The sequence below is a fragment of the Colobus angolensis genome, unplaced genomic scaffold (assembly GCF_000951035.1).
Source record: "Colobus angolensis palliatus isolate OR3802 unplaced genomic scaffold, Cang.pa_1.0 Scaffold447, whole genome shotgun sequence".
Classification (NCBI taxonomy): domain Eukaryota; kingdom Metazoa; phylum Chordata; class Mammalia; order Primates; family Cercopithecidae; genus Colobus; species Colobus angolensis.
In genome coordinates, this window is record NW_012117899.1 from 849147 (window position 1) to 857718 (window position 8572).

The following is an 8572-nucleotide window of genomic DNA, read 5'->3' on the forward strand; positions in this document are numbered from 1 at the left end:
AGGCTGGTAATTGAATATCTGGCATTTTCCACTTTCACTTCTTATGAATTAACGAATTCTACAAATAATAGAAGTGGGATTCAGGTGGTAGGCAGACAAAAATGCCTCACAATTATCCACTGTGCCACCCTTGTATAACCTTACCCTCATTCACTGTCTACTCTCAAAACTGTGGAGCTACTAATGAAGATTTGTAAACCCTGGGCTTATGAGCACCCATTCCTTTACTACAACTCAGATTGTCCTAGAAGCTCAGTTCCCAGCACTTGGGTTTTTCCAGTAGCTGAATTCTACCTGATGGAAGGACAGAAACAAAGGATGAAGAAGAGGCTTTCACTTCTAAGTATCCTGAACCCCTGGGCTCAAGACCTCACTGGGGAGGGAGTCTTTTGGGCTACCCACCAAACATCACTGGCATTATGCCTCTCACCCTAGACCATGTTTACAAGTAAACAACCCCTTCTGGTGATACATTCACCACTCTCTAGTTTCCCCCAAATGGGAAACTATGGGGAGCGGGAGCTTGCATTTTCCTCAGGCTTAAAACAATAAGTTTTCCCCGTGTTTCCCCTCTAATGCTGTTTTCTTTTGACCAAGCATGTCTGAATTCTAGAGAAGTCAGGGGGAACACACCCATTCTCAGTTTGAAGGGACTGATGTTCTGAAGCACAACTGGGCATAGTCCCAGGCTCTTCAGGACGCTTCCTCCATTCACACAGCAGGGCTGTGATTGTTACAGGGGGTGGTGTGTGCTGGCTGAGAAGCCACTGTGAATTGATTCTTCTTCCAAAGTTTATGTTTCTACTTTTCGGAAATGAATAAATTACAACCAGTCCATCAAGGAAATTGCACTTTTGTCTTGTGTTTCCTAAAGGATTTATAACACAGTAGCATGGCATGATGTATTTCCTGGCTTTATGTCTCCATGTCATAGTTATGAAATGCTGAAGGAGGCAGATTTGATCAGATAGGATGTGAGGTTGTCCCTTTCCTGGAGGTGGACAAGGGTTAGCTTGGCATCCCTTTCACTAAAGGTCAGGAAACACCCTCCACATGGAGAACTGTGTTGAAAGGATTGTTTAATTTTTGTCACTGCCAGAGTAATTCCCTTCCCTGAACTCCACCAAATTCCCCTTGTGGACAAAATCTAGAGCAAGGTTTCTCAACTGCCACACTAATGACATTTGGGGCTGGATAATTTTTTTGTCATGGGGCTGTCCTGTGCACTGTAGGGTGTTTAACAGCATCCTTGGCCTCTGCCTACTGGGTTTATAGCACATGCCCTGTCCTTGGTTGTGACAATCAAGTGTCTCCAAACACTACCAAATGTCCCCTGCTTGGCAAAATCTCCCCAAGTTGAGAGCCACTGATCTAGAGATATGCTGGCCCCCTGGTGAGCTTTGAGAAAACTAAATACACTTCTATATACCAAGAAGCAGTCTGTCAAAGGTGGCCACCTGGTCACTTAAGCATGGCCCAAACCTGCCAATAACAACCAAAGCTACCTAAATATTAGAATTACCTGGGTAACTTTTAAAAAATAGTGATGACCAAATCTAACCTGAAACCAAAATGAGATCTGAGTTGAGGTTTATAGAACTACCACCTTAGAGATTATACCACAGAAAGGATTTTGTGACGAGTTTCACACACCAGCCACAAGAGGGTGATATAGCAACACAATCTACCCAACCTTAGCATCCCCACCACTTCCTTGTATCTAAAGGACTCCGTTCTTTTTTTTTTTTTTTTTTTGGGGCAGAGTCTCGCTCTGTCGCCCGGGCTGGAGTACTGTGGCCGGACCTCAGCTCACTGCAAGCTCCGCCTTCCGGGTTCACGCCATTCTCCTGCCTCAGCCTCCCCAGTAGCTGGGACTACAGGCGCCTGCCACCTCGCCCGGCTAGTTTTTTGTATTTTTTAGTAGAGACGGGGTTTCACTGTGTTAGCCAGGATGGTCTCGATCTCCTGACCTCGTGATCCGCCCGTCTTGGCCTCCCAAAGTGCTGGGATTACAGGCTTGAGCCACCGCGCCCGGCATGGTTTCTCAGTTCTTACAGGCTGAAAGGAGATAAGGAGGCCAAGGTGGATTGATGACAGGCTCTAAAAAGTTAACTGTACTAAGTTTATTTCACAGAGGACTTCTAGTTCTTCTCAATGCTTCACTTATTCACAAAGTTATTAAGTTCCTACTAAGTGTTTGAGCTTGTCATCCAGCAGGAGATGCAGAGAACACAGGCAACTGAAATATTATGACAGACAGATCACTATGTGATCTATTGAGACCCATTGGAATATGAAAGAAGATGCTATTAATAATTACCCTGGGGCAGGAGATGGCAGCTAGGAGGCAGGACTAACTTGCAACTCTCACTCAGACGAACATGTGTGAAGACTCACATCATGAACTTTTGCTCCAAGAGCCGTTGCAGGAATATAGCAGGAAAACTGAAAGAATTCACAGACCCTTTGAAAGAAGTGGCTTGCCACCATGAACTCAGTGAAATAGCTGAAAAACTGTGAGTGCCTAAAGTGTGAGGGGGGAAAGTCCACCTCTGAACACACATCTTCACTAGGGAAACCTGAAAATCCAAATAACAGGAAAAGGATTTAACTTTACCTAGAGCTGAAATGAGTTTAGAGAACCAAGCAAAATATAATAGTAGAGGAAGCAGTGGGAAGAGCCCTGCAGGCACTCCTGGTCCCCTGGGAAGTCCAGGGAAGTCATTTCTAACTTTATCTCACAGGGTCCCTTGGGGACGGCTGCCAGTGGAATTGGGGAAGGGCCACAGGGAGAAGGAAACTTCCAGCTGAACTTTGTAATAACTTTGACTGAGTATGAATTGTCCTGGCAGGATCTGTGGAGATGAACAGAAAGTGCAGATACGAGCACAGAAGCCACAGTATGCAGGGAGGGGTGAGGCCTGAAAGCCCTGCCTGCCTTCTCAGCAGAGAGGATAGTATCCCAGGACAACATCCCAGCCCTGCTTTCCAGAGGCCTGGATATAAATTTGACTCTGTTGGTTATTGGAGGAGCATGGCGGGAGTGAGACTGGCCTTGCTGGCTCTGTGGGAGTGGGGTGAGGCCTATCACCACTGGCTTTCCCCCACTTCCTTGGCTACCTGTACAAAGCAGCAGAGGCAGCCATAATCCCCCTGGGAACATAACTCCACTGGCCTGAGAACCACACCCTCATACTCCACAGTTGCCACAGTAAGCCCTGCCCAAGGATAGTCTGAGCTCAAACATGCCCAACTCTGCCCCTACCTGATGGTCTTTCTCTGCCCGCCCTGGTAGCTGAAGACAAAAGACATAATCTTGTGGGAGTCCAGTGGCCCTGCCCATCATCTGAGAAAACCAAATACTTATCCAGGTGACCTTAGAGCAAGTTTGTATTCTCCCTATACTGCTGCAGCTGATGCTCTCTTGAAATTGCCACCTTCGGCTCAAGCCTGTAATCCCAGCACTTTGGGAGGCCGAGACGGGCGGATCACGAGGTCAGGAGATCGAGACCATCCTGGCTAACACGGTGAAACCCCGTCTCTACTAAAAAATACAAAAACTAGCTGGGCGAGATGGCGGGCACCTGTAGTCCCAGCTACTGGGGAGGCTGAGGCAGGAGAATGGCGTAAACCCGGGAGGCGGAGCTTGCAGTGAGCCGAGATCGCGCCACTGCACTCCAGCCTGGGCGACAGAGCTAGACTCCGTCTCCAAAAAAAAAAAAAAGAAAAAAGAAATTGCCACCTTTACAGCAACTCATAACAAAGCAGCCCTGCTCCAAGGAAGGAGAAAACAACAGCTAATTCCACCACTTGTAACATCCTGGCTAACCAGAGGTCCTGAGTCTGTCCACATGACAACTTCACTGTGAGCATAACCAGCATTTGAGAAATCCCACGCACTAAACAAAACTACAACCAAAGACTCTCACAAAATCTGCTTCACTCCCCTGCTACCTCCACTGGAGTAGGTGCTGGTATTCATGGTTGAGAGACCTGAAAATAGATCACAACACAGGACTTTTTGCAGACACTCCCCAGTACCAGCCTGGAGCCTGGTAGGTCCACTAGGTGGCTAGACCCAGAAGAGCAATAACAATCACTGCAGTTCAGCTCTCAGGAAGCCCTATCTCTAGGGGAAAGGGGAGAGCACCACATCAAAGGATCACTCTGTTGGACAAAAGAATCTGAACAGCAGCCCTTGAGTCCCAGACCTTTCCTCTGACATAATTGACCCAAATGAGAAAGAACCAGAAAAACAATTCTGGCAATATAATAGAACAGAGTTCTCTAACACCATCAAAAGATTACACTAGTTCACCAGTAATAGATCCAAACCAAGAAAAAATCTCTGAATTGCCAGAAAAAGAATTCAGAGGTTGATTATTAAGCTACTCAAGTAGGCACCAGAGAAAGCTGAAAACCAACTTAAAGAAATTTTAAAAATAACACAATATATGGACAAAAATACTTCAGAGAAATAGATATTATAAATAAAAAACAATAAGAACTTCTGGAAATAAAAGACATGCTTAAAGAAATGCAAAATATACTGAAAAGGTTTAGCAATAGAATTGAACAAGTAGAAGAAAGAACCTCAGAGCTCAAAGACAATGCTATTGAATTAACTCAATCCAACACAGACAAAGAAAAAAAAAATTTTTTTAATGAACAAAGCCTCCAACCAATTTGGGATTATGTTAAACGACCAAACATTAGAATAATTTGTGTTCCTGAGGAAGAAGAGAAATCTAAATTTTGGAAAGCTAATTTGAGGAAATAATTGAGGAAAACTTCCCTGGCTTTGCTAGAGATCTAGACATCCAAATACAAGAAACTCAAAGAACACCCAGGTAATTCATTGCAAAAAGATAATTACCTAAACACACAGTCATCAGGTTATCTAAAGTCAAGATGAAGGAATGAATCTTAAGAGCTGTGAGGCAAAAGCATCAGCTAACCTATAAAGGAAAGCCCATAAGATTAACAGCAGATTCCTCAGCAGAAACCCTACAAGTTAGAGGGGATTGGAGTCCTATCTTTCATCTCCTTAAATGAAGTAATTATCCTTACTTTAGCCTCCTTAAAAGAATAATTATCAGCCAAGAATTTTGTACCCAGGAAAACTAAGCTTCATATACAAAGGGAAGACAAAGTCTTTTTCAGGCAAGCAAATGCTGAATTTATCACTACCAAGAGAATTTGCCACTACAAAGTCAGCACTACAAGAAATGCTAAAAGGAGTTCTAAATCTTGAAACAAAACCTCAAAATACACCAAAATAGAACCTTCTTAAAACATAAATCTCACAGGACCTATGAAATAATACCACAATGAAAAACAAACAAACAAGATATTCAGGCAACAACTAGCACAATGAATACAATAGTACATCATATCTCAACACTAACAGTAAATGTAAATGGTCTAAATGCTCCACTTTCAAGATCCAGAATATCAGAATTAATAAGAATTCACCAGCCAAGTATCTGCTGTCTTCGAGAGACTCGCCTAACACATAAGGACTAACATAAACTTAAGGTAAAGGGGTGGAAAAATATATTGCATGTAAATGGACATAAAAATGAGTGGGAGTAACTATTCTTACATCAGACAAAACAGACGTTAAAGCAAGAATAGTTTTAAAAGACAAAGAAGGACATTACATAACAATAAAAGGACTAGTCCAGCAGGAAAATATTACAATCCTAAATATATATGCACCTAACACTGGAGTTCCCAAATTTATAAAAAAATCACTACTAGATGTAAGAAATGAGACAGACAGGCAGTGGTGGTTCCAAGATGGCCGAATAGGAACAGCTCCAGGCTACAGTTCCCAGCATGAGTGACACAGAAGATGGGTGATTTCTGCATTTCCAACTGGGGTACCGGTTTCATCTCACTGGGGCATGTCGGACAGTGGGTGCAGCCCACCGAGCGAGAGCCAAAGCAGAGTGAGGCATTGCATCACCCAGGAAGCACAAGGGGTAAGGGAATTCCCTTTCCTAGCCAAGGGAAACCATGACACACAGCACCTGGAAAATCTTGTCATTCCCACCCTAACACTGTGCTTTTCCAAGGGTCTTAGCAAATGGCACAACAGGATATTATATCCCATGACAGGCTCAGAGGGTGCCACGCCCACGGAGCCTCACTCATTGCTAGCACAGGAGTCTGAGATCTAACTGCAAGGCAGCAGTGAGGCTGGGGGAAGGGTGCCCGCCATTGCTGAGGCTTGAGTAGGTAAACAAAGTGGCCAGGAAGCTCAAACTGGGTGCAGCCCACCACAGCTCAAGGAGGCCTGCCTGCCTCTGTAGACTCCACCTCTGGGGACAGGGCATAGCCAAACAAAAGGCAGCAGAAACCTCTGCAGATTTAAATGTCCCTGTCTGACAGCTTTGAAGGGAGTAGTGGTTCTCCCAGCACGGAGGTTGAGATCTGAGAACAGACAGACTGCCTCCTCAAGTGGGTCCCAGACCCCTGAGTAGCCTAACTGGGAGGCAACCCCCAGTAGGGGCAGACGGACAACTCACACAGCCGAGTGCACCTCTGAGAGGAAGCTTCCAGAGGAACAATTAGGCAGCAACATTTGCTGTTCAGTAATATCCACTCTTCTGCAGCCTCTACTGCTGATACCCAGGTAAACAGGGTCGGGAGTGGACCTCAAACAAACTCCAACAGACCTGCAACTGAGGGTCCTGACTGTTAGAAGGAAAACTAACAAGCAGAAAGGACATCCACACCAAAACCCCATCTGTACGTCACCATCATCAAAGACCAGTGGTAGATAAAACCAAAAAGATGAGGAAAAAACGGAGCAGAAAAGCTGAAAATTCTAAAAATAAGAGCACCTCTCCCCCTCCAAAGTAATGCAGCTCCTCACCAGCAATGGAACAAAGCTGGACGGAGAATAACTGACGAGTTGAGAGAAGAAGGCTTCAGATGATCAAACTTCTCCAAGCTAAAGGAGGAAGTTCTAACCCACTGCAAAGACGCTAAAAACCTTGAAAAAAGATTAGATGAATGGCTAACTCGAATAACCAATGTAGAGAAGTCCTTAAATGACCTGATAGAGCTGAAAACCATGGCACGAGAACTACATGACAACTGCACAAGCTTCAGTAACCGATTCGATCAACTGGAAGAAAGGGTATCAGTGATTGAAGATCAAATGAATGAAATGAAGTGAGAAGAGAAGTTTAGAGAAAAAAGAATAAAAAGAAATGAACAAAGCCTCCAAGAAGTATGGGACTATATGGAAAGACCAAATCTACATCTGATTGGTGTACCTGAAAGTGATGGGGAGAATGGAACCAAGTTGGAAAACACTCTGCAGGATATCATCCAGGATAACTTTCCCAACCTAGCAAGGCAGGCCAACATTCAAATTCAGGAAATAGAGAGAACGCCACAGAGATACTCCTCGAGAAGAGCAACTCCAAGACACATAATGGTCAGATTCACCAAAGTTGAAATGAAGTTGAAATGTTATGGGCAGCCAGAGGGAAAGGTCAGGTTACTCACAAAGGGAAGCCCATCAGACTAGCAGCAGATCTCTCGGCAGAAACTCTACAAGCCAGAAGAGAGTAGGGGCCAGTATTCAAAATTCTTAAAAGAAAAGAATTTTCAACCCAGAATTTCATATCCAGCCAAAGTAAGTCTCCTAAGTGAAGGAGAAATAAAATCCTTTACAGACAAGCAAATGCTGAGAGATTTTGTCACCACCAGGCCTTCCCTACAGGAGCTCCTGAAGGAAGCACTAAACTTGGAAAGGAACAACCGGTACCAGTCACTGCAAAAAAATGACAAAATGTAAAGACCATTGATGCTAGGAAGAAACTGCATCAACTAATGAGCAAAATAACCAGCTAACATCATAATGACAGGATGAAATTCACACATAACAATATTAACCTTAAATGTAAATGGGCTAAAGGCTCCAATTAAAAGACACAGACTCACAAATTGGATAAAGAGTCAAGACCCATCAGTGTGCTGTATTCAGGAGACCCATGTCATGTACAGAGACACACACAGGATCAAAATAAAGGGATGGAGAAAGTTCTACCAGGCAAATGAAAATTTAAAAAAAGGCAGGGGTTGCAATCCTAGTCTCTGATAAAACAGACTTTAAACCAACAAAGATCAAAACAGACAAAGAAGGCCATTACATAATGGTAAAGGGATCAATTCAACAAGAAGAGCTAACTATCCTAAATATATATGCACTCAATACAGGAGTACCCAGATTCATAAAGAAAGTCCTTAGAGACGTACAAACAGACTTAGACTCCCACACAATAATAATGGGAGACTTTAAAACCCCACTGTCAACATTAGACAGATCCACAAGACAGAAAGTTAACAAAGATATACAGGACTTGAACTCAGCTCTGCACTAAGCAGACCTAATAGACATCTACAGAACTCTCCACCCCAAATCAACGGAATATACATTCTTCTCAGCACCACATCACACTTATTCAAAATTGAGCACATAGTTGGAAGTAAAGCACTCCTCAGCAAATGTAAAAGAACAGAAATTATAACAAACTGTCTCTCAGACCACAGT